Below are 25886 nucleotides of genomic sequence, written 5' to 3'. Positions count from 1 at the left end.
GACGACTCTTGGGTTGGAAAACTCGGTTTTGAGTAGAGAAACACTTAGAATTCATTTTTCCTTTGATTTTCGTTCAGATTCGAAGAGGAGGATTCATTCAATCGATCATTCACGCAGCTACACAATTTCCACTGGATCATTCACTCACACTGCAGTAGATTGAAGAATTCCTGGAGGGGTCCAATTGCCACTGCAGCTCAGCCTCCTCCACTGATTCGAATCTTCATCTCCATTCAACAGGCTTGATCTTTTCAATTCTCTACTTGCTATTTCATCTCAGTTTTGAGTTTCTGAATTATTTTAGAGAATTTTGATTTAGACGTTTGAGTAATTTATTTGTTATTCATTTAATTCATGTTATTTATTTTTATCATTTCATTAAACTTTCATTTTAGTAGTGATTACAATTACGGCGGTTTAATTTGAGAATGTGTGAATTGAATATAATGATGAACCCTAGAACATTGAATTTGGGGCTTTTCAATTTTCAGTGCATGTTTTATCAATTATTTCCTAATTTAGTTTAATTCTTAATTTAGTTTTATTAATTTCTGGGTTTAATCTATTAGTCCTTTACATTCCAATCCGACAATCAAAATCTAAAAACATGAATCTAGTCCATGACTAGTACCATTTTCCATCCATTGCACATACCATCATTTTATTTTCTCTTTGTTTCACCTTTTTCAACGAGTTTGATTTTTAAGTAACTTTCCTTGAGGAGACGATCTACGAATTTATTCCTAATTATTACACGACATCCTCCTGCACTTGGGATAGCTTTAGTGCTACTCATTTTTGAGTGAGTCAAGCTTTTGGCGCCGTTGCCGGGGAAAGCTTAAATTTAAACTCGTTGCTCTTTAAACTGATGTTTCATGTCATGGGTGAGGGACAGTTCAAATAGGTTGCCTAGAGTCACATCGAGTGTTGAGAATAGTATACACAGTTTGGAGATAGATAGCTCTTCTGTCTTTTCTATTAGTGAGTCAGGTGAGAAAATTGAAATTGAACCAGAAAATATGGCTGCACCTGCACCACGCACTCTTAAGGATTATTTGCAACCCACTCGCACCACTACACCTTCATGCATTGTTTTACCTGAAAATGCATCTAATTTCTCTATTAAGCATGGCATGATGTCAGTGATACCTCAGTTCCACGGGATGGATTTTGAGAGTCCTTACCAGCACTTGACATATTTTGAGTTGGCTTGCACTACTTTTATCACTAGGGCTGTTACTGATGAATTCATTAGACTTCGTTTATTTCCTTTCTCTTTAAAGAATAAAGCGAAGATTTGGTTTAATTCTTTGAGGCCTAATTCTATTTCTAGTTGGTCTGATATGCAGCGTGAATTCTTACAAAAAAAATTTTCTTTTCAGAGAACTCAGTTTTTGCAAGAGCAAATTAGCTAGTTCAATTAGAGACCTGATGAGACCTTTCAAGCCAGTTGGGAAAAATTTAAAGATTTGGTGAATATTTGTCCACATCATGGTTTTGAATCTTGGAAGTTGGTGAGCTATTTTCACACTGGTCTCACTCCAGAATGCAAGCAGTTAGTTTAGACAATGTGCAATGGGGAGTTCTTCAGCAAGGAACCTGATGAAGCACTATCATTTTTTTACTACCTTGTTGAGAGCGCACAACAGTGGAACACTCGTACTGATCGAGTTCCATTAGCAGCACAACCACTGAGGGCTATTTCTGGAGGGGGTAGATATGAGCTTAAGGAAGACACTGATGTTCAAGCCCGAATAGTTGCATTGACTAGAAGACTAGAGGTCATGGAAATGGAAAAAGTGAAGGCTGTGAAAGTAGTAGAGGCATGTTCTATATGTGCTGATTCAAACCATAAGACCCAAGACTGCCCGATTATGCCAGTATTTCAAGAAGGTGGGTCTGAGCAGATGCAATCAGCTAACTGGGTTAATAGAGCACATAATCAGCCTTTCTCCAACACATATAATCCGGGGTGGAGGAATCACCCAAATTTCTCATGGAGAAATGATCAGCCTGGTCGGTCCCCACCACCTCAGCAGTAGCCATTTAATCAGGGTGCTCCTCAGCACCAGTATCTGCCATATCAGAATCCTCAGAGCTATTCTTATGTAGCTCCTCCTGAATTTCAGCCTCATGTAGCTGCACAGAGTTCTCAGCCTTCATCATCTGCAAAGAAGACTCTAGATGACAGTATGGCTCAATTGGCCAATACACTTCAGCAATTCATGCAGATTCAGGCCACCACAAATAATCAGAACGCTTAGGCCATAAATGAGTTGTGAGGCACTATTAATAAGATGAGCACAACCTTGAGCACCCTAGAGAAAGGGAAATTTCCAGCACAGCCTCAGCCTAATCCTCAAGTGTACAGGCAGCAACAACAACAAGTGCATAATGTCTTAGGGGATGTTATTGAGACAGCAAAGACAGTTCTTACTTTGAGAAGTGGGAAGGAAGTTTCCCAATCAGAGATGCCTATAGACACACAGGTAGTTGGTCCTACACCTGAAGATGTAACAGAGACTGATGAAGTTGAGAAAGAACCAGAGGTAGTGAGACCAGAGCTGAAGAAGCCTGTAAGTGCAGATGTTGAGACTAGTAAGGGATACCAACCTGTGGTTCCCTATCCTCAGAGATTGGCAGCTGGCCAAAAGAACAAGTATCACACGAAGATTCAAGAGATTTTCAAGCAAGTGAAGATCAATATTCCACTCTTGGATGCCATACAACAAGTGCCTTCATATGCAAAATTTTTGAAGGACTTGTGCACAGTGAAGAGGAAGCTGAATGTGAAGAAGAAAGTTTTCCTAACGGAGCAAGTTAGTACATTGATATTGAGCGAGACTCCTCAAAATTTTGGAGATCCTGGCTCTCCCAACATCTCCTTTATGATTGGTGAATCACGCATTGGGAGAGCTTTACTTGATTTGGGGAGTAGTGTGAACTTGCTACCGTTCTCAGTATATGAACAGTTGGGATTGGGTGAGCTGAAAAAGACCTCCATCATGCTACAGCTGGCTGACAGATCAGTTAAGGTACCAAGGGGTATTGTAGAGGACGTGTTGGTTCAGGTGGACAAATTCTACTACCCAGTGGATTTTGTGGTTCTTGACATGCAGCAGTCGGTCTCTAGTATTTATCAAGCTCTTGTCATCCTAGGAAGACCGTTTCTAGCTACATCAAATGCATTGGTCAATTGCAGAAGTGGAGTTTTGAAGCTTACCTTTGGGAACATGGCACTTGAGCTTAACGTTTTCAACGCTTGCAAGATGCCAGCACATTTTGATGACACAAGTGATTTGAATGCTGTGGAGAGTTTGACACTAAAAGATTTTATTTGCTCAACTTCTCCCTTCTCTGATGATGATTATATTTTTCAGACACCTGAATTTTTACTTGATGAGAAAATTGATCATATCAATGAAGATGACTTTGATTTTTTTGATTGTTTTGTAGATTCTTCATTACCACTTGAAGTACAGTTTGCAAGAGCAAGATGGAAACCCCAGTTGGAACTGAAACCACTTCCTCAAGATTTAAAGTATGTGTTCCTTGGTCCTGAAGAAGGCACTTTTCTGGTGGTGATTTCCTCAAAGCTAAATCAGAAGGATGAAGCCCAGTTGATTGAAGTATTAAGGAATCATCGAGGCGCAATTGGTTGGACAATAGCTGACATCAAAGGCATTGATGCCGCTGTATGTACCCACAGAATCCATCTTGAAGACGATGCTAGACCGGTTCGTGATGCTAAACGTAGGCTCAATCCTACCATGAAGGAAGTTGTGAAAGAGGAGGTGCTTAAGCTACTCGCAGTGGGTATCATTTATCCCATCTCAGACAGTAAGTGGGTAAGTCCAACTCAAGTGGTACCAAAGAACTCTGGTTTGACTGTCATAAAAAATGATAAAAATGAGTTGATTCCAACTAGAATGGTTACTGGCTGGAGAATGTGCATTGACTATAGAAAACTTAACTCAGCCAGTAGGAAGGATCATTCTCCTTTACCTTTCTTGGATCAAATTTTGGAAAGAGTAGCTGGTAATGCATATTATTGTTTCTTGGATGGCTATTCTGGTTATTATCAAATTGCTGTAGCACCTGAGGATCAAGAGAAAACCACTTTCACCTGTCCTTTTGGCACATTTGCTTTTACTAGAATGCCTTTTGGTTTGTGTAATGCTCCAGCTACTTTTCAGAGATGCATGATGAGTATTTTTTCTGATATGATTGATGACATTTGTGAAATATTCATGGATGATTTCTCTGTTTTTGGAAAATCCTTTGAGAGTTGTTTGCATAATTTGGCACGTATTCTCCAGAGATGTGAGGAAAGAAATCTTTTACTTAATTGGGAGAAATGCCAATTTATGGTCACTCAGGGCATTGTATTGGGGCATATTGTTTCTTCTGAGGGTATAAAGGTTGACAAGGCAAAGATTGAATTAATATCTTAACTTCCTATTCCTAGGACGGTTAGAGATATTCGTTCTTTTCTTGGTCATGCTGGCTTTTATAGGCGGTTTATTCAAGGGTTTAGTTCTATTGCAAAACCTTTGTGCACTTTTTTACAAAATGATATTGAATTTGTTTGGACTGATGAGTGCCAAAAATCTTTTGATACCCTTAAGAAATCGCTTACCACTGCACCTATTGTGCAACCTCTGCAGTGGGACCTTCCCTTTGAGATTATGACAGATGCTAGTGACTATGCCTTAGGAGCTGTTTTAGGGCAGCGGGTGGATAATAGGCCATTTGTGATTTATTATGCTAGTAGAACCTTGAATGATGCCCAGAAAAATTATACCACTACTGAAAAAGAATTGCTTGCAGTGGTTTTTGCACTTGATAAATTTTGGACTTATATTCTTGGTTCTCCTGTTACTATTTTCACTGACCACTATGCTCTTAAGTATTTGTTGGCTAAGAAAGATGCAAAGCCACACTCGATTCGCTGGATTCTATTACTTCAAGAGTTCAACATCAACATTAAGGACAAGAAAGGAGTTGAAAACGTGGTAGCTGACCACCTCTCTAGATTGTCATCATCTCCTTCTTCAAATGTCAGCCTTCCTCTTGATGATAGTTTCCCGGATGAGCAGCTATTTGTGGTTGATAGAGCTCCCTGGTATGCTGACATAGTCAATTATCTGGTGACTGAGTGAATGCCTTTTGAATGGTCCACCCAAGACAAGCGTCGGTTTCTCTCTGAGGTACGATACTTTTATTTTGATGATCCATATCTTTTTAAGTATTGTTCAGACCAATTGATTCGAAGACACATTCCTGATGATGAGTTTTCTTCGGTTTTGAGATTTTGTCATATGGGTGCATGTGGTGGTCATTTTTCAGCAAAGAAAACAGTTTCAAAAATTTTGCAAAGCGGTTTTTACTGGCCTTCCATGTTTAAAGATGCTTATAATTTTTGCAAGGCTTGTGAGCCTTGTCAAAAATTGGGATCCATTAGCAAAAGAGACATGATGCCTCTTACCCCTATTCTTACTTTAGAAATTTTTGATTGTTAGGGAATAGACTTCATGGGACCTTTTCCAGTTTCTTTTGGAAACACATATATTCTATTGGCTGTGGATTATGTTTCAAAACAGGTGGAGGCCATTGCTTGCAAAACAAATGACCATCATGTTGTCGTGAAATTTTTGCAATCTTTGTTTGCTCGTTTTGGCATGCCAAAAGTTATTATAAGTGATGGGGGCTCTCATTTTTGCAACAAACCATTTTCTACACTTGTGAAGAAATATGGTATTACACACAGAGTTTCTACCCCTTATCACCCTCAAACAAATGGGCAAGCTGAATTGGCAAACAGAGAGATAAAAATTATTTTAGAGAAAACCATCAAGCCTAATAGGAAAGATTGGTCGGTTAAACTTCTTGATGCTTTGTGGGCTTATAGGACAGCTTTTAAAACAAATCTAGGGATGTCTCATTATCGATTAGTTTATGGTAAAGCTTGTCATTTACCTGATGATATTCAGCATCGAGCTCTTTAGGTCATAAAACATGTTAACATGTCACTTGATGAAGCTTCAGGGTTGAGAAAATTGCAGATCAATGAATTGGATGAAGCTCATCGGAATGCTTATGACAACGCTCAGATTGCAAAGAAACGCATGAAAATTCTGCATGATCAGAAAATTCATCCAAAGCATTTCACACTTGGCCAGGAAGTTCTTCTTTACAACTCTCGTTTGCACATTTTTCCTGGAAAGTTGAAATCCCAATGAAGTGGGCCGTACATTGTAAAGACCGTTCATCCTTATGGTGCGGTAGACATTCTCAATCCAAAGAATGGTAATAGCTTCACTGTCAACGGACAACGTCTAAAGTCATTTCTGAAGGTCTTTGATCCACATGAAGAGATCTTGCTTGTGCAAGACCCCAGGGAAGTGTTTTGATTTGTTTCTCTTTCTTTACAGTTTTCTTTACTTGCTTTGTTTTTATTTGTTCTTTTGCTTTGATTTTATATTTCATGTTGATTGTTTGTTTTGCTTGCTTAGTTCTGTGCACTTTCTTTTCTTTCGTTCAACTCATTGAGGACTATGTCTCTCACTAGTTGGGGGGTAGCATGTGTGCACAGTTTCAAAAAAAAAAAAATAAATAAATAAATAAGATTTGTGAAATTTGAGCATCTTGGTGGAGTAGTTGAGCGGGATCATTTGTGAAGATTTATTTTCAAGCTTAAACATAGAGCATGATTTTTGATGCATCATATTTTGTTGATATGTGGCTTGAAACACCGGGATGTTATGCTTATTGAGATGAAACTTGATAAAATTTTTGTAGAATGAAAGGCAAATTTTGAAGGACATTTTGCACATGCTTACGCTTGTAGTGTTCCTTATTTACCATTCAATGATTTAACACTGGATAAGTAAACTGCAGGACTACCGAGCCATGCCAAAAATAAAAAAAAAGAAAAAAAAAACGAAGAAAAAAAAAAGGAAAAGGATTTGAAAAGATAAGAGTGAAAAGAAAAAAAGAAAAAAAAACAGAGAGAAAAGGAATAAAGGCAACTTAGTGAACTTTCCTAAGTAAAAAGGGCTAGAAACAGTTACCCAAGACTTTGGGGGTTGAGTGTCCAACCTTTAAAAACAGAGCTGGCGTGAAAACTGCTAGACCCTTGGGCTTTGAGGTAGTTAGAATCAGCAATGATTAATCTTAAGGTTGAAAAATCCTATGGCAAATCATGGCTAGTGATGAGGAACACACAACCGATCTAGCTCCACACACACATTTGAGTTCTGAGACATTTGCCTTAATTCTATGTGAAAGATTGTTGAGATAGTCTTGGTGGATATAACCCTTGGGGGTTGAGTAGTAACGTGTCACTTTTGTGAGAATTCAGAATTGTGTTTGACTGTTTTTGTTTGAATTTCGATCTTTATGCAATATTCATCTCAATTGATTTTCACTATTTTGCTCAAGGATTAGCAAAATGCTAGTTGGGGGTGTGATTGAGTTGAATTATTGCATTTTTAATACTTTTGGAACCAATATATATTAATTCTTTCATTACTTTATCATTGGTTTTATATGAAAAAATGAATAAATCAAAGTTGTGATTTTAATTGATTAAAAGCATGAATTTCTACTCTAATTTTATCAACTGTTGATTAATATGGATTATGGTACATTTCTGCTCTAATTTCTGCTCTAGTTCCCAATTGTGCTATTCAATGAATTAAGAGTAATTAAAATACTGAATTTGTGCAAGGGACTCCTGATGCTCTACTGTTCGTCAAATTTGAGTATTTCTTCTGTTAGTCACTTTGCTTCATTTTCATCTGCATTTAAAATTAATCTTTATTTTTCATTAATCATTTAATATTTTTTCTTTAGTTTCTTTGTTCTTTCTGCTATTCTTTTAATTTGTCTTTTTGTGGGATCGACACCCCAAAGTTGTGCTACAACTATGCTTTATTCTTTGAGCATAATCAGTGGCGGTGCGGTGGCTAAGCGATGGTGGATGACGATGGAAAGGAGAAAAAATTGTGGGTATTTAGTGCATGAACGAGAGAGAACGGCGGCGAGTTAGGAGCTAAGCTTGATTGAGGGTGATAGTCAGTAAGAGGGGAAGCTGCTGTGGTGGTGGTGATGCCTAGGGTGGCACAGAAATTCAAGAAGCCGAATGGGTTTTCACATGGCTAGTGGAGAGAGAGAGAGAGAGAGAGAGAGAGAGAGAGAGAGAGAGAGAGAGAGAGATTGAGCGATGGAGGCTGGGGTGGGAGGTTGCCAGCGGGTGGTGGAGCTTGTGGGCTAGGCGGTGATAGCTGGTGGTGGCGCACGACGATGAGCTGAAGGACAGAGGGATGTATGGATAGAGAGGAAGAATTAGAGGTTGCGCAGGTTGGGGGTATTTTTTTTTTTTTTGGGGGGGGGGGGGGGGGGGGGGGGGGGGGGAAGGGAAGGAACAAGGAAAAGACAAAAAGAAGAAGAAAAAGAAAATGGAAGGGAAAATAGATCCAAGCCTTTCATCTTGGCGTCTTAAAACTGATCCAACTGAAAGTTGTAAAATCATTGTTTAACTTAAAGAAAACACAGAAACTAAATAAAATAAACTATTAAAATCTAACAATAAGATAATTTAAAATAAAAAGCAATTTAAATAATAAACAATAATTAATAACAAGAAAAACACATTGAAATAAATTTCACACTTAGAAATCATAAAATAATACCTCAAAAATCGTATCAAATTTAAAACAAGAAAACCCATAATAATGAATAAAATAATTATTTAATTAAAACACAAGAAAATATAGGGTATCACATGGCGTGAGGGGAAGCTGCCGTGACAGATGGTGACACTGCAAAGTAGCACACGGTGGTGCAAGGGGGAAGAACCCAAACGGATTACTAATGCTGTGAAGGGAGGGAGAGAGAAAGAGAGAGAGGCTTGGAGGTTGGCGTGGGGGAGGTCTTCGGTGTGTGGGTAGCCGGTGGTGGTAGTCGGTGTGGCTGGGTGGCTGCATGGCAGTGCTGCTGGGCTGTGGAAAGCACACAGTTTGAGAGGGGGAGGGGGCTCTTGCACAGGTTGGGGGGAAAAGAGAAGAGATAGAGGGAAAAGGAAGAAAGGAAAAAGAAAAATGAAGAAAAAGAAAAAAGGAAATGAAATTAGATCAAGACCCTTTGTCTCGAAGCTGTCTTAAGACTAATCCAACAAATAAGATTTAAGCGATAGTTTAAGTTTAAAACACAACAACTAAGTAAAATAAAATAGTAAAACCCAACAATAAAAATAATTTAAAATGAAGAGCCACTAAATAATAGACAATAATTAATAACACGAAAAGTACATTAAAAAGAAATTACACAACATAAGCAGTAATAATGATAAAATACTATAAGAATACTAATAATCATCAATTTAAAATAAATGAACCAATAAAATAATTAGTATAATAACTAATTAAAAAAATAAGGAAATGAGGGATGTCACACATAAGGTCCATATAATAATGCACTCCAAATCCCACAACCAAGGCTTGCACATTTGGCCCAACAAAAGCCCAACCCTTGAAGCCTAAATCCTTGTCTTTTATTTCATTCTTCTAATTGGAGCCCACATACACCATACCATGGGTTTTCCTTAAACCTAAGATGAACCACACACCCCTAGGGTTCCCACCTAACCATGGTTAAGCTTCTAACTTGAGTTAAGAAGCCTTAATGTCTCGCATTATTAGTGACCTCTAAACCATGTTGTTAGCTTTAATTTATTTTCCCACACTTGTAATCTGAAATTTTGGTTTTTATTGTTGATTTTCATTGTTCATAGACTAATTTATAAGGTTAGGCTTGACCCAACACATGTCAATAGAAGCAAAGCCATGACAATGCCCAAATCACCACCAATCGTCACCGTAATTGCACCTTTATGTGCATTGCACCAAATCAGCCCCTAGACCATGTCATTTCCATCATATTTTCATTTGTAATTTCACCAATCACACATCATATCATCACGCATCCTCTAGCCCTCGCCAGCGAAGGGCCACAGAGTAGGTGGGTAGAGCAATGCCCAATTCCCTGCCTGACGCGTTCGTAGCCAAGCATCCTCTAGCCCCCGCTCCCGTCGTCGCCCAGCAACAACTCAGGGGACGTCACTCAGCATTTTATTACGTCACTCGTGAGACACACGCACCCGAAATCCATTTACGCCAATAAAACATGATTTTCTCACTTAAAATAAAATGCACATGTATGCAATATGTAACGCACGCCTCATGGCACAAATAACCAAGCAATCACAAACAATCAAAATCAAGCACTTCGTCCTCAATCCATCCGACCCCCGAACTTCTCGGACTCAGTCTGGAATCAATCAACCAGCAGATAAATATTTATTGTATGAGCAAAATATATTTAAATCTAAAAGTAGAGTTTGGAAAATACTTACAGCGCTATACGGTATTTTTTGAAAGCTCGCAGCGTTGCAAACGATGGAAGAAAAACAACGTAACAATGTAATTTACACTGTTGCCATGGGTAATAAATTACCCACTTTCGAACAGGAAGAAACCAAGGCACAAAATTGATAGGGAAAGGTCTTGAGATATTTATGAATCTAGTGGAAGTGAGCTTTGGCCATGGGTGGCGGTGCACGGTGGTGGATCGGCCACTTGAAGCCAATTTCGGCCTTGGAGAGTGAGGGAGAGTGAGGGCTATAGATAATTCCGTTGGCCATGAAATTTCTTGGGGAAGGTCATGGTGATGAGAGGAGCAAGATGGTGGTGGTGAAATACCATGGGTGGCCGTGTACGGCGGCGTACGGTGGTGAAACTGAAACTCTAGTTATGGAGACCCATCAGAGAAAAGGAGAGAGTTAGGGGAAAAGAAAGACATAGGGAGGAAGCCCTTGATGTGGTGAATCCAATGGTGGTGCTTGGTGGCTGATTTGGCCGTATATGGTGGCTCAAAGAGGAGAAAAAATGTAAAAGACCCATTTGTTTGGAGGAGAAAGGAGAGAGATTGGGTGGCCGGCGTAGCACGCCACCAATGCAATAGAGCTCGCCGGTGAGGGAGGGACATGCCGGAGGTGGAGGTGGGTCACGGCGACTGGAGGTGGCGCCGGCTGGGTGGGCTAAAGGGACGGACGGAGGGGAGGGCTGTTGCGCGCGGGAGAGGAGGAAAAAGAAGAAGAAAAGAAAAAGAAAGAAAGAAGAAAAGAAGAAAAGGAAAAAAAAAATGAAAAAGGGAAAAAGAAAAAGAGAAGAGAAAAGAAATGAAGTCCAATCCTCACCTCCGGAGTCCAAAAATAGATCCGCCGAAAACGATATTAAAAACTGTAAAATGACTAAAATAAATTGAACACAACATCAAATAAATTAAAACCAATTTAAAATATTAATTTAAAATAAATAAACCAATATATTAATTAAATTAAAAACAACCCTTAAGTGAAAATACACGTAAAAGCGGGTCATCACAATAATCACTTGGCAACCACTCATTCTTCTCTTGAAGGATTTTTTTGCACCAAAACCAGCCACTCCTACATTCCACCACCCTTATCTTTTTGTCCCTTAGAAGTGATTTAAAGCACTCAAGTGATTCTTGACCAATAACTTCCCCAAGGCAGCCCAACTGATTGGCTCAAAGACAGACACACTTGAAAACCATCATCCATTTCACCGCTTTCAGTTCTACTCAAGCATAATCACTTGGCAACCACTCATTCTTCTCTTCCTCTCCTGAATGTAACAGCCTTCTAGAAATTCAATGGTAAAATTTCTATAGACTTTAAGAATATCATGAAAACCCCATAAGTTTCCACGATTGGACCAATCGCACAGGTTTTAGTCTGTTAACGTAGTCAGTGTTATTACTCACTATAGTGACAGAATTGCGATTTTAATTATCTGAGGTAGTTACAAATGTCAGAATATGTTACGGTTTGTGCCACTAAACTCAGCTGATTATTTAGGATTTTATGGTGCAATAACCCCTTTTTATAATTTCAAACGAAACGCCTGTTCGAAACTGTGAAATTACTTTTATGGGCACTTCAAGAGTTTTGGTAAACGATTTTCACTGTAGGTTAATATGAATATTTATGCTTTTTCAGTACTAATTTTATTATATATTTTTTTGGAGTGAATAGTAACCTCGAAAAGCGTACTAAGTGCAGTGTTTTCAAAATCATAATGTGGAACGTCCAAATTAGGTTAGAGAAGTTTTATTTAGACACTTGGCAAGATCTTAGCTGTACATAGTGAATAGTATTAGATACTTGGCACAAAGAGGAACCATTAGATGGATCTGTGAAGGAAATCAAGGTGTGAGATCATGCCACCTAAGCAGAACTTTTCTCATCTGATCAATCAAATTGAGCCAAATCAAAGAGGGTTTCAACCCTATTGAAACCCTAAATGGTTGGAATCCAATTGAAATCCCAAAAGCTTGGTTGAAACTAAAACCCTGAACGATTTCCCCAAACCCTAAAGTTGGCATTCAAACCCTTTTTGATCCAATTTCTAGCATTGTGTTTAATCACTTGATTAAATCACTTCCACATGCTATTAATATCTTAAATTCTTATTAAGACATCACTATCCAACCTTTAGACTTTGGAAATTTGATTAGACCAAGAAAAATTGAATTTGGGCTTGATAGCATCTCAAACCCTAACCAAACCCCCTTCAAACCCCAAATTGAAGCCCACTTGCTTGAGGCCCACCAAGACCCACGAATTGTCTACCTTGGCAAAAATTCCTAAAAATGTTTCATTCCCCAATTGGCAGACCATCCACTGCACTTGTCTGCACCCAATTATCCCTTGAGGTGATGGAGAAACCCACCTCATCAACCTCCATATCTCACAACTTCTGCAGGTAGTCCTTTCCCCTCACTATTCTCCATTCTATGTCACATAGCTACCTACACTTTATGTCACAACTTTTACTCGCATCATTCGATGGTCATTTGGTTGGTAAAAAGTATTTTTAACCATGGAAAGGTCATTCTAGGCATGAAACTGAGGAGTATGTTATGTTGGAGAGTTTTGACCAAGCTAATGGACATCTCTTGGTTCGAAAATTTTATGGAGTATTATTAGCATTGAGGTTTTGTTGCATGACTAAAACTTTTTGGTGATAGATTTTCTTAGATCTAGAAACTTGAAAATTGGAAGTGGAAAAACAGTTTTTATTTGGAGAAGTTTGATTATTTCGTGGTGTGATCTTATTCTAAAGACTTTGATATTTTTATAAGATGATCCAAAGTCTCTTATTTTAATCTTAGGATGTTATTTTGAAGATATTTAAGTTTCAAAGATATGATTTTTCTATGCAAGAGGATTTTGGTTAGACCTAAGATTTGATATTTCTAGATTAGATCCATGTTTTATTGATTTTTATTAAGTTTGAAGGTTGGATAATCTTTAGGACACATTTTTAAACCATGTGATGCTTTATTTCGAAGATCTCTCCTTTTTAAGCCATTGATCAAGAGATTTATCAAAGCTAGTTAAGAAAAAAGTATTTGTTTTTGGACTAAGTGTAAAACCAAAAACTCTAAGTGTTATTTTGTAATTTTGGTGACTTTAGTTTGATGATTTATAGCATGATTGATCTTAGGATGATGTTATGAATATGTTAGAAGTAAGATTTTATTTTTTGGAATTCTTGGAGATGTTTTGATCTAGGGTCAAAGCTTGTGATTCAAGGGTTTGAATCTTTTTAGAAAAAGTTTGGTGTTGATTATTAGCTTTTTCTAAATAGATATTTTAAGTATGGTTTTAAACTTAGGATAGGAAGATCTTTGTTTGTAAAATTTTGGTTGAAGCATGAGTTTTGAAGTTGGAAGGAATTGCAACAAAAAAATAAAGATAAATGGCCTATGGATGTTTCGGCCATAGTGTGTTTTCCATAGCTGTGATTTGTTTTAAATTTTTCTGAGTTAATATTTGAGTTTAGGACAAAATTTACATCCTCGTGTGGAGTTAGGATCTGAAATCCTTAAGTTAGGGGTAAAATAGTCATTTCCCCACAGGTAGAGGGTAAAATGGTAATTTTAATATAATTCGTCTCTTTTACACATTTTTAATTGATAGTAATTAAATTTCTAACTTTTAGAATATCCTTTTGTAATTCCTCGTGTTTTGCACTTTATTTTCATAGAACGAGACAAACGAGGTAAGTAAGCTCTTAACTTACTATCAGTTTACTGTGTATGTGTGATGGGTAAAGGAACTATAGTTTATATATGTATGTTACCATATATGCCATGCCATGCCACGTCATTACATATTTATCTGTTATGCTTGATTTATTCTGTCATGAATATTTATCTGTTACACAATCTATTCTGTCATGTATTGTTATATGTTATAAGTATGACAAGTCAAATATGATATCTATTACATGTATGTCAAGTCATGTAATATTCAATGTTGCAAGTATGTCATGTTAAATATGTTGGTTTATTATATGTTATACCATGTTACGAAATGTTTCTATCTCAAGTAAGTCATATCTTACGAGTTACATTCAAGTCAGTTATATCTAGGATACTCGTGATGTAATCATTATGATCATCCGAGCATCTCCATTTTTAATTCACACAAGATACTTTTGGCGAAATCATTTTAATTGTTAAGATGCAGTTCAACTTCAGTTATGCATATACTCCTAGCGTAATCATTATGATTGTTAGGTTATCTTATTTAAAATACTCGTGATGGAATCATTTTGATTGTCAGAGTATTACTAGGTACTTCTGGTGTAATTATTCTGATTGCTAGGGTACGTGTTTTGTGATGAACCGTTTTTACGTGTATTTTCACTGAAGACGCTTTTTAATTTATTTAATATAATAGTTCTTTTATTTTAAATTATTGTATTTTAAATTGGTTTTAATTTATTTGATGTTGTGTTTAATTTATTTAGTCGTTTTACGGTTTTTAATATCGTTTTCAGCGGATCTGTTTTTGGTTTCCGGAGTGAGGATTGGACCTCATTTCTTTTCTTTTCTCTTTTTTTTTTCCCTTTTTCATTTTCTTTTTCTTCTTTTCTTTTTTTTTTCTTTCTTTTTCTTCTTACTTCTTCCCCGTTTCCTCCCTCCCGCGCTCTGCCCCTTCTTTTTCCCCTTACCGTCGCTGCCACTTCGGCTGCCCATTGCACCGCCATCCGGCGGCTGTGTTGTACACCACCCCCACCATTCTCTTCCCCTCCCACCAGAGTTCATCTCCACCAATTTTCAGAGCCATCGGACCAGCCGTTAGCCACCACGAGCCCCTGGAAGTCACTGCACCTGCTCTATTTTTCCCCCTGTCGCCATTTGCTTTTGCAGCCCAGAACCACCGTCGCCAGTGGCGTGGCCTACACCACCCACCCAGTTTTCTTCCCCTCTCACTGATGAACATCCCCACCAAGTTTCACCTCCATCCGAGCCACCGTTAGCCACCACGAGCTCCTCCAAGCCATACGATTTTTCACCGATTCCGGCGCCGTCGCACCACCTCCGGTCACCATCTCTTCACAGCTTCTTCCCCTACCTCTTTCCAACCTAAACCACCCATTTCCGGCCTCGATCCGTTGCCGGAGCAGCTCCCACGAGCTCAACTCCGTTCAGCCCCTTTTTGACCTTCGCCCGCCATTTCCACCACCACCCACGGCCAAAACTCATTTCCTTTAACTTCATAAATATCTCAAGACCTTTCCCTATCAATTTTGTGCCTTGTTTTGTTCACGCTCGAAAGTGGGTAATTTATTACCCACGGCAATAGTGTAAATTACACTGTTACGTTGCTTTTCCTCTGCCGTTTGCAATGCCGCCAGCTTTCAAAAAATACCATATGGCGCTGTAAGTATTTTTCAAACTCTACTTTTCGATTTAAATATATTTTTCTCATTCAATAAATATTTATCTATTGGTTGGCTGATTCCGGACTGAGTCCGAGGAGTTCGGGGGTCGGATGGATGGAGGACAGAGTTGCTTGATTTATTGATTTATGGTTGGTTGATCATTTTGTGCATTGAAATCGCATTTACATGGTGCATGCACATGCTTTTTATTTAATTTGAGAAAATCCTGTTTTATTGGCGTAAGTGGATTTTCGGGTGCGTGTGTATCACGACCCCAAGCCAGGATGGGGTATTATTCTGGTGGAGCTCCTCTGGTCACTCGGGAGTGTAATAAATTGAGTGACGTCCCCTGAGTTGTCACTGGGCGACGATGGGAGCAGGGGCTAGAGGATGCTTGGCTATGAACGCGAGGCGCGGAACCGAGCATCGCTCTATGCACCGACTCTGTGGCCCTTCACTGGTGAGGGCTAGTGGATGCTTGGCTACGAACGCGCGAGGCACGGAACTGGGCATCGCTCGGTTAGGTGTCACATGCGTGGTCGTTACCTGCGGTGTGACACTGGAGCCAGGGTGTGCGGATGACCCCTAGGGGAGGTCATGGTGCATACGGATTAATTGGTTAACAGATTGAGTTTGATATGGGCCAAATGTAACTTTTGGCGTGATATTTGGAAAGGATTTTTTTTTGGGCCAAATGGGATTTTTGGCGTGTGTGGAAAAATATGATTTTATGGGTTTTGTGCATTGGCATCCTTTCATGCATATTGTTTGAGTTTTATATGTTTTTATTTGGTGGTATTTGGATTTTACTTACCTGCGACACCATTTTTGGTATCGTAGATTTTGGTGAAGAGTTCGAGGAAGAGGAGGAGGCCGAGCCCGAGGATGCGGCTCCTCCGGGGTGCTGAAGTTAAAGTTTAAGCTTTGTTGTTTGGTTTAAAAACAATATTTGTGCTTTGTAATATTTTATCATATATGTTTTGAACAACTTTGTATTAAACAAGAAAAATTCTGGTACTTAGTTATGACTTTCTTTATCCGCTGCGTATTTCTTTTTGCACATTTGTTGCTTTTACACACACTTGACACGCGTCGATAGGGTGGTGACCCGTGTTGTCATCATCCGGACGTCTCGATTTTTCCGTGTCCGTGCGTGGGGATTTGGGGGCGTCACAGGTGGTATTAGAGCGGTTTGGCTCTGGGTAAAACCACATGTCCCGTAGGTAGTACCAGAATGTTTTTAAAGTTGTGTTTTAAAATTTATTTTAAGTAAAGTTGCTTTTGAATATGTTTTAATTGTTTTATTTGTTTGAGCTTGTTTGCTTGTATGTATTTATTTAGTTGTGTTATTGCATGCTGGTTTCTTTTTTTTGTTTTCTTGTTATGTGGTTTGGTTTGGGTTTTTGGTTTTATGTTGTTGGTTTTATTTGTTTTTCTTAAAGGGGGTCAAAGGTTGTGTTGTGGCAGGAAGGCGGTATAATCGAGGATACTATTATTAGGCAAGAACATTTAGTGTAGTAGGCTTGAATTTTTAGCGATGTGGTTTGCTTGTATGATATTGAGGTCTGAAGGGAATGTCATGGTTTAGGCAATCTTTGTAAGGCGAGAACTCACGTAGCAATGAGGAGAGGGATTAGCTTTAAGTCGCTTAAGATGATTGAGGTCAAGGTTTTGTAGAATTTATGTAACGAGGCTATAGGATAGGAGAGTGTAGGTTCAGCGAACTTTAAGGATGTGTTTAAGGGAATTTTGTTTAAGGATTGGGGTCTATTGCCGCTGTGACCTGGCAACGCTTTAAGAAAAAATTTAATGACCGCTTCTTTCCCGCTTCAGTGAGGCGGCAAAAAGTAAGAGAGTTCTCAAGCTTAGTCCAAGGGAGCATGATCGTGGAACAGTACGCCCGAAAATTTATAGAACTTGGGCGATTTGCTCCCCACCTCATCGCCTCGGAGGAGATGCAGGTAGAGCGTTTCCAGGAGGGTCTACGTTCTGATATACACCGAATGGTGGTCAGCCACCGGATATCCACTTTTTAGGATTTAGTGGATGTGGTCACTCTTGTAGAGCGAGAGAATAATCTGAATATGGGCACCCTTCAGGACAAAAGAGGTGGAGTTTTACTGGTGAAGGAAGTAGTTCGGGTTCGCCTCAGAAGTTTGTTCAGCGGGCTGGGACTCGACCACAAGCAGCCTCGGGAGTGCATATGGGAGGTCGAGTTCGAGTTTGTGGCAAATGTAATAGAGCTCATGAGGGTGAGTGTCGTCTGGGTAGTAATCAATGTTTTGAATGCGGTCAGACGGGGCATTTTGCTCGTGAGTGCCATAGTCGAGTTCAAGAAAGCCGTGGAGCTCGTCGCAGTGGTAGAACTAACCAGAAGCATTTAGTTCAGGCTCGAATGTACGCAATGACTCTTGGTACTATTGGAGGCGAGGTTACGAAGATTCAAAATGTTGGAGTCATGGCAGGTAGGGGTCTAATCTAATCTTTAGTGATGAACGCCTTGTGTGGTTTGTTTTTCTTATATTATAGAGGCTTAGAGAGAGTGGCATGATCTAGGTGATCTTTTAGGGAAGTAGAATAATTGAGTTCTTTAGTTCCGTGGAGTTTATGAAATGGTCTATAGCGTAGTAGATTGTAAGTTCAACAAATTTCAAGGATAGATTTTATGAAATTTCATTAAAGTTTTAAAGTTTGGGGCCTTATAGATTTTAGGAAAATAAGTTTATGGTAATTAAGGTATTAGGTTCGACAAGCTTTGGGGGGGAAATAATTAAGTTTCAAGTTTTAGATTTCGTGATTCGGATGAGTAATTTGGTGGCAAATAGGGCTTTAGATTTTACAAGCTTTTAAGGTGAATGTTTCGGATTAAAGCCACCAATCTTGAGAATTTCAAAAAATGATTTATTATCTATTAATGTTTTAGAATTTGAAAGATTTGAGAAGTCGATTTTTTCTCTTATGGGATGTAAGTTCTTTGATCTTAGAGATTCCGGAAGATGATTCTTTTTTGATTTAAGGTTTTAGAATTGCAGAATTGAAGGACTGATTTATAATAGGAATTGAGTTCTTAGTTTTACAGACTTAGTGCTGTAGCTTGATCTACTCTAGTGAGTGATTAGTTCGTAACCATTAAAATGGGGTTGATTAGAGTTGAGTTATTGATATGAAAATTTTTCTAGAGTAGATTCCTTTGAGAATTGGAGGTAATGATCTAGTTCGTGTTTTTCTTTGAGGATTGAATATATCGAGCTAGTTTAGAAAAATATTTACTATTAACCCGAGGTTGTAGTGGCAGATTTTAGGAAATGATTCTATCGACTCGAAAGATATAGGTCCATCAGGGTGTTGGAAATAGTAGATTTTGTGTTGGTATTAAATATGATTGAATTTGAGGCTATATGATCTGCAGATTTTTGGGAATGGATTCTTAGCAGGTCTAAGGTCATTCTCGGTACCAAACTTTAAGCAATGGCTAGTTGCTGATTTAAGGATATAAGTTGAGTAGATTCAGGAATGATTCTTGTTGAGTTGAGGATATAAGTCCAGGTGATGGAAATGTAATAATGGATCACTTGTACGTTTGAATGATTTGTGGTGTTGGCTAAGAGTACATGAGATCGATGAGTACTAATGGTAAGTGCGTATGGATTTCGGGGAGTGCTGGTTCTAGTCTCATCTATTTTTGGCTTGGTAGGAGTTGAAGAGGAATCTGTGTGATAATATTAAATTCAAGAGATTTTGGCTCTGGGTCATTTGGTAAGTTGAACGGAATGTACAGTTGAATCGGGTTACCCATTGGGATGATGGTTTGAAACGACTGTTGTATTCATCTTGAGAATTAATTGCGACTTGAAGTTATAGGAATTTAAATTGGTGAGTCTATACTTTTCTTTGGAGATCAAGTATCCAGTTGGGAGAATTGGGGATATGGTTATTTAACTTGAAAGAGATCGTTAGGTCACCATGTGTGGTGTATGAAGTAATAAAGCAGTAGGATCCATGAGTGTTGTTTAATAGTTTTTGATGGATTGAAGATTTAAACAGTATGGCCTGTCTTGAGATTTATTTGTGAAGTGCTATGAAGGAATTAGTTGTGCTAAAACTATAGTTTTTGAGAGTACAAGTAGGTGGGTGAGTTACCAAGAGCGTTTTGATTATGTCTAGGTGATGTCAATGGTAGTTTATAATGAGTTTGAAGTATGGGATATCAGATAGAAGTTATAAGTGCTCTCGTTGGTTGGCCGGGAAGGACTTGGGCCTTTTGGAGATGTTCCTTATCTTTAGAAGAGATAGGTGTATTTTGGGATGGTGTTATGTGTTTTCAAATTGGGGCCTGGAGGTTGATTAGTACTGGTTTCTGTCATCAATCAATGGATGTATTTTTGCGGAATGTCGATTTTCGTTTAGGGCAGCGATGGCCAACTGAGAAATGAGTGGAGATTTGTGGTTTTTGGAAGTATATGATTTTCTATGGAAATGTGGTAAACGTTTTCTTGTGGTTAGGTGTGGATTGAGCTTGTACTTCATGATATTAATTTTTGAGGATATAGCCTTTATGTATGTTGGTGAGTTATCAGAGTGCGCGCGAAAGCATGATTTTTGGAGATTTTTAAAAGTTCAAATTTTGTATCGATTTTGAGGAATTAGTAGTGATTCGAAGTTTTAATGGGAGATTAATCTTTTGGTCATGCAAATTTTATTTATTGATGGTTAATTTCGGGAAGTGGCTATTAGGTTACCGAGGTTGGAATAGGATGAAAATTCGGAAGGTAAAGTAAAGGCGTTGCCGATATTAGCAATTTATGGTGTGAAGTTAATAACTATTGGTTTTGTTGGGAGTTGTCGATGTTATGTATCTCTCAAATATGTTCGTAGTTGTACCTTGTATCTGTTTGGCACTAATGGTTGATCTTGCAAATTTCGAGGACGAAATTTGTTTTTAAGGGGAGAGGATGTGATGACCCGTTTTTACGTGTATTTTCATTGAAGACGCTTTTTAATTTCTTTAATATAATAGTTCTTTTATTTTCAATTATTGTATTTTAAATTGGTTTTAATTTATTTGATGTTGTCTTTAATTTCTTTAGTCGTTTTACGGTTTTTAATATCGTTTTCGGCGGATCTGTTTTTGATTTCCGGTGTGAGAATTGGACCTCTTTTCTTTTCTTTTCTCTTTTTCTTTTTCCCTTTTTCCTTTTCTTTTTCTTCTTTTCTTTTTTTTCTTTCTTTTTCTTCTTCTTTCTTCCCCGTTTCCTCCCTCCCGCGCGCTGCCCCTTTTTTTTCCCCTTACCGTCGCTGCCACTTCGGCCGCCCATTGCGCCACCGTCCGGCGGCTGTGTTGTACACCACCCCCACCATTCTCTTCCCCTCCCACCAGAGTTCATCCCCACCAATTTTCAGAGCCATCGAACCAGCCGTTAGCCGCCAAGAGCCCCTGGAAGTCACTGCACCTGCTCTGTTTTTCCCCCTGTAGTCGGTTGCTTTTGCAGCCCAGAACCGCCCTTGCTGGGGGCGTGGCCTACACCACCCACCCAATTTTCTTCCCCTCTCACCGGTGAACATCCCGACCAAGTTTCACCTCCATCCGAGCCACCGTTAACCACCACGAGCTCCTCCAAGCCATACGATTTTTCACCGATTCCGGCATCGTCGCACCACCTCCGGCCACCATCTCTTCACAGCTTCTTCCCCTACCTCTTTCCGACGGAGTTGCTTGATTTATGGTTGGTTGATCATTTTGTGCATTGAAATCGCATTTACATGGTGCATGCACGTGCGTTTTATTTATTTTGAGAAAATTCTGTTTTATTAGCGTAAGTGGATTTTCGGGTGCGTGTGTATCACGACCCCAAGCCAGGACGGGGTATTATTCCAGTGGAGCTCCTCTGGTCACTCGAGAGCGTAATAAATTGAGTGACGTCCCCTGAGTTGTCGCTGGGCGACGACGGGAGCGGGGGCTAAAGGATGCTTGGTTACAAACGCGGGGTGCGGAACCGAGCATCACTCTACACATCGACTCCATGGCCCTTCGCTGGTGAGGGCTAGAGGATGCTTGGCTACGAACGCGCGGTGCGCAGAACTGGGCATCGCTTGTTTAGGTGTCACATGCGTGGTCGTTACCTGCGGTGTGACACTAGAGCCAGGGTGTGCGGATGACCCCTAGGGGAGGTCATGGTGCATACGGATTAATTGGTTAACGGATTGAGTTTGTTATGGGCCAAATGTAACTTTTGGCGTGATATTTGGAAAGGATTCGTTTTTGGGCCAAATAGGATTTTTGGCGTGTGTGGAAAAATATGATTTTATGGGTTTTGTGCATTGGCATCCTTTCATGCATATTGTTTGAGTTTTATATATTTTTATCTGGTGATATTTGGATTTTACTTACCTGCGGCACCATTTTGGTACTGTAGATTTTGGTGCAGAGTTCGAGGAAGAGGAGGAGGCCGAGCCCGAGGATGCGGCTCCTCCGGGGTGCTGAAGTTAAAGTTTAAGCTTTGTTGTTTGGTTTAAAAACAATATTTGTGCTTTACAATATTTTATCATATATGTTTTGAACAACTTTGTATTAAACAAGAAAAATTCTGGTACTTAGTTATGACATTCTTTATCCGCTGCGCATTTCTTTTGGCACATTTGTTGCTTTTACACACACTTGACACTCGTCGATAGGGTGGTGACCCGTGTTGTCATCATCTGGATGTCTCAATTTTCCCGTGTCCGTGCGTGGGGTTTTGGGGGCGTCACATGTTTTAAAATACTCGTGATGGAATCATTCTGATTGTCAGAGTATTACTAGGTACTCCTAGTGTAATCATTCTGATTACTAGGGTACGTGTTTTAAATACTTATAATGGAATCATTCTAATTGTATGAGTATCTCTGATGGACTATGTTGGGCGGAATTATTCTGATTGTTCAATATTCTTGATGAAATGTTTGGTGGAATCATTTTGGTTTTTAGAATTCAAGTCCAAGCTCATGTTAAGTAAAGAAGCAAGATTCCAAGTTTATGTTAAGTCAAGTTTCAGATCAAGTGCATGTTAAGTCAAGTTTCAGATTAAGTTCATGTTATGTTATGTTCACGTTTACGTTAAGTTTCAAGTTCATGTTCATATCATGTTCACGTTCATGTTATGTTATATTCATGTTCATGTTAAGTTTCCAGTTCATGTTCATATCATGCTATATTCACGTTTATATTATGTTCAAGTTCACGTTTATGTCATGTTATGTTCATGGACATATTATGTTCAAGTTCAAGTTTATGTTATGTTATGTTCATGTTCACATTATATCTCAAGTTCACGTTCATGTTATGTTATGCTCAGGTTTATGTTAAGTTTATGTTCATGTTTATATTATGTACGTTCATGTTCATGATTTGTTTCAAGTTCATGTTATGTTTCAAGTTCACGTTCACGTTATGTTGCTAGTCCGTGTGATGTTTTAAGTTCAAGTTCATGTCATGTCAAGTAAAATTCAGTTTACATTTCAGTTTAGGTTATGTTAGTTATGCCATGTTATATGTCAAGTTATGCTATGCTTACTTGCAACTTTAATTATGCATTCATGCTTTTACTGCCATGCATGCATCATTAACCTGTGTGAGAGTTTCCTGTTAACTTACTGAGATTTGTAATCAAATCTCATTGTGGTAGTCCCAACTATCATTCCCCCCTTCGAATGGTAGATCTTGTTACAAGACCCGAAGGAGAATTGGAGTCTGACAAACTGAACACGGTCAACTAAGCTACGGTGCGACGTCGATGATGGCATAGTATTTAACTTTAATAAAGCTAGCTTACCGCCTGATTGTGCCCGCTTTTGATGATCGCTCGACATGGCAAACGAGTTGTAGTGCTAACTAGGCTTGTGAAACAGGAAAAGAAAAAACTTCCTGCCTGCTTTGTTTCTCCCATTACGCACAGTGTCTGTGTCCCCCCTTCCCTTGCTTTGGCTTCTCCCATTACGTAGTGTCTCCCTCCTTCCCAGTTGCTGTTAAGAGGAAATCTGAAACCCATCCATCCACTAGCCCCCAACATCACAGCACCGACCACAACCAAACTCAGCCCATCTCCGGTAATAGAAGGCCCCACACAGAAGCTGAAAAATGGGAAGGAATCTGAAACAGGGGACCCAAAAACCCATCCACCTGCCGCCTGGCTCACATCGCCGATCACCATACAAGGGCCAAATGCCTGTGAGAGCTGGTTCCACACCAAAACTCCACCTTTGACCGACACCCCCAATTCGTATTTGGCCCCCTCCGCTCTGTTTCTAATTCAGCCCCCCCGACACGGCCATTCACTCCACAACAGCTGAAGGTAAAATGATATGTGCATTCTGGCACATTTCCTTTTGCAAAATTTTCCTTATAAATGTGTATGAATACATGTAAGGGAATCCACATAAATCACGCCCATCTGTGATTTCCTCTCTGTCAAAATGTTTGTATAGCAACCCTGTTTCTTGGCTATATATTCCGTAAATAGCCGTTGTCTTGTTTATGGTTGTATATTCCTTAAATAGCCACATTCTTGTATTATGTAAACATGTCTTGTAATGCAAAATAATATTAGAGAGATTTTCACAAAATTACTTTCCAAGTTATCCTTATAATACATTGGCCGGCGAGCAAAAACTTAACATACGTAAAGGTGCCACCTTTTAATTGAAGTTGTGTACAAATCTAGTGCTATATTTCATCTTAGTTAAAAAGGTTTGCTTAGGATGTTTTAACTTTCAAAAATTTTAACACCATGCAGCTTGTTTCTCATAAAGACAAGGAAGCTATACTACGTTATTGGGATGCCACAATAAGCTACCTTTCTGCCAAGTATTTTTCGACATGATCTATTGGCCACGGTGTACTCGGCAAAAAAGTGGAGCTTCTTTAGCCTAATGGCCCAATAATGAACAAAATAAAAAGTTGAAAAAACAAAAAGCAATCTGTTTCTCAACCTTTAAAACCATGCAGCATGTTTCTCAACTTTCTAGAGATAGAAACATAAATATAATTGCCACCTGTTTTCAGCAAGCACATTCTTTGTAATCTTCCTTTACAAAGAACAAAAATTACTCAGTCTAGGTTAAACAATGGTTTAGTTTCTCTAAACCAAGTCCCCTGTCGCCTTTTTCATTCAAGCTAACATACATTTTCTAAACTAAGTCCCCTGTCGCCTTTTTCATTCAAGCTAACATACATTTTCTAAACCGAGTGCATAGAAATCTCAGACAAAATACTACAACTAGGAATAACTAACAGTCATTCAAGTTGATTCTAGACTAAAAGAAATTTAACAAACCGAACCCCATAAGAAGCAAGTCGAACGCTTTGTGTTTTGGGGAAAAAAATTCTGCATCATACGTCCACCTATGATGAGAATAGATTTAGCATCAATGGGGAGAAGTTGGTAGAGGTTACCAGAAATAAACAAACAATGAAGAGGGAACCGGCGATGGTATTTATTCGTGGAGGAGGGTAGAAGCTATGCCGTCTTGCTGTGATGGAAGGCACTTGTGGAGGAGGGTAGAACTTTGTGCGATGGGATGGTGCAAAATTGAGGAGGGAATCGATGTTTGGCTATGGAAGCTATCATGATGGTTTTCCGTTCATTTTCCGTTCGTTTTCCTCTCTCCGCCCAGAACCACTGCCGCCGGCCACCTTGCGGCACACCACCCACCCAGTTTTCTTCCCCTCCCTCCGGTGAACCACCCCACCAAGTTTCATCCCCAACCGTGCCGCTGTTTAGCCGGAAAAAGCCCATCAAGCGACCTCCAATCTGCCGCCGTCGCTCCACCTCTGGCCACCACCTCTTCACCACTTCATCACCGACTCCTTGCCGTCCTAACCCACCCATTTCCGGCCTCTAGCAGTCGCCAGAACGGCTCCCACGAGCTAGTTTCCGTTTTGGGCATTTAAGCCCTTCCTCCGCCATTTTCGCCGCCACCCACGGCCAAACTCCACTTCCCTTAGCTTCATAAACATCCTTAGACCATTCCCTATCAATCCCGAGCTTTGGTTTTTCCCCGTTCAAAAGTGGGTATTTTACAACCCAC

This window comes from Carya illinoinensis, chromosome 6, assembly GCF_018687715.1.
Source record: "Carya illinoinensis cultivar Pawnee chromosome 6, C.illinoinensisPawnee_v1, whole genome shotgun sequence".
Classification (NCBI taxonomy): Eukaryota; Viridiplantae; Streptophyta; class Magnoliopsida; order Fagales; family Juglandaceae; genus Carya; species Carya illinoinensis.
Note: the sequence above shows the minus strand (reverse complement) of the source record.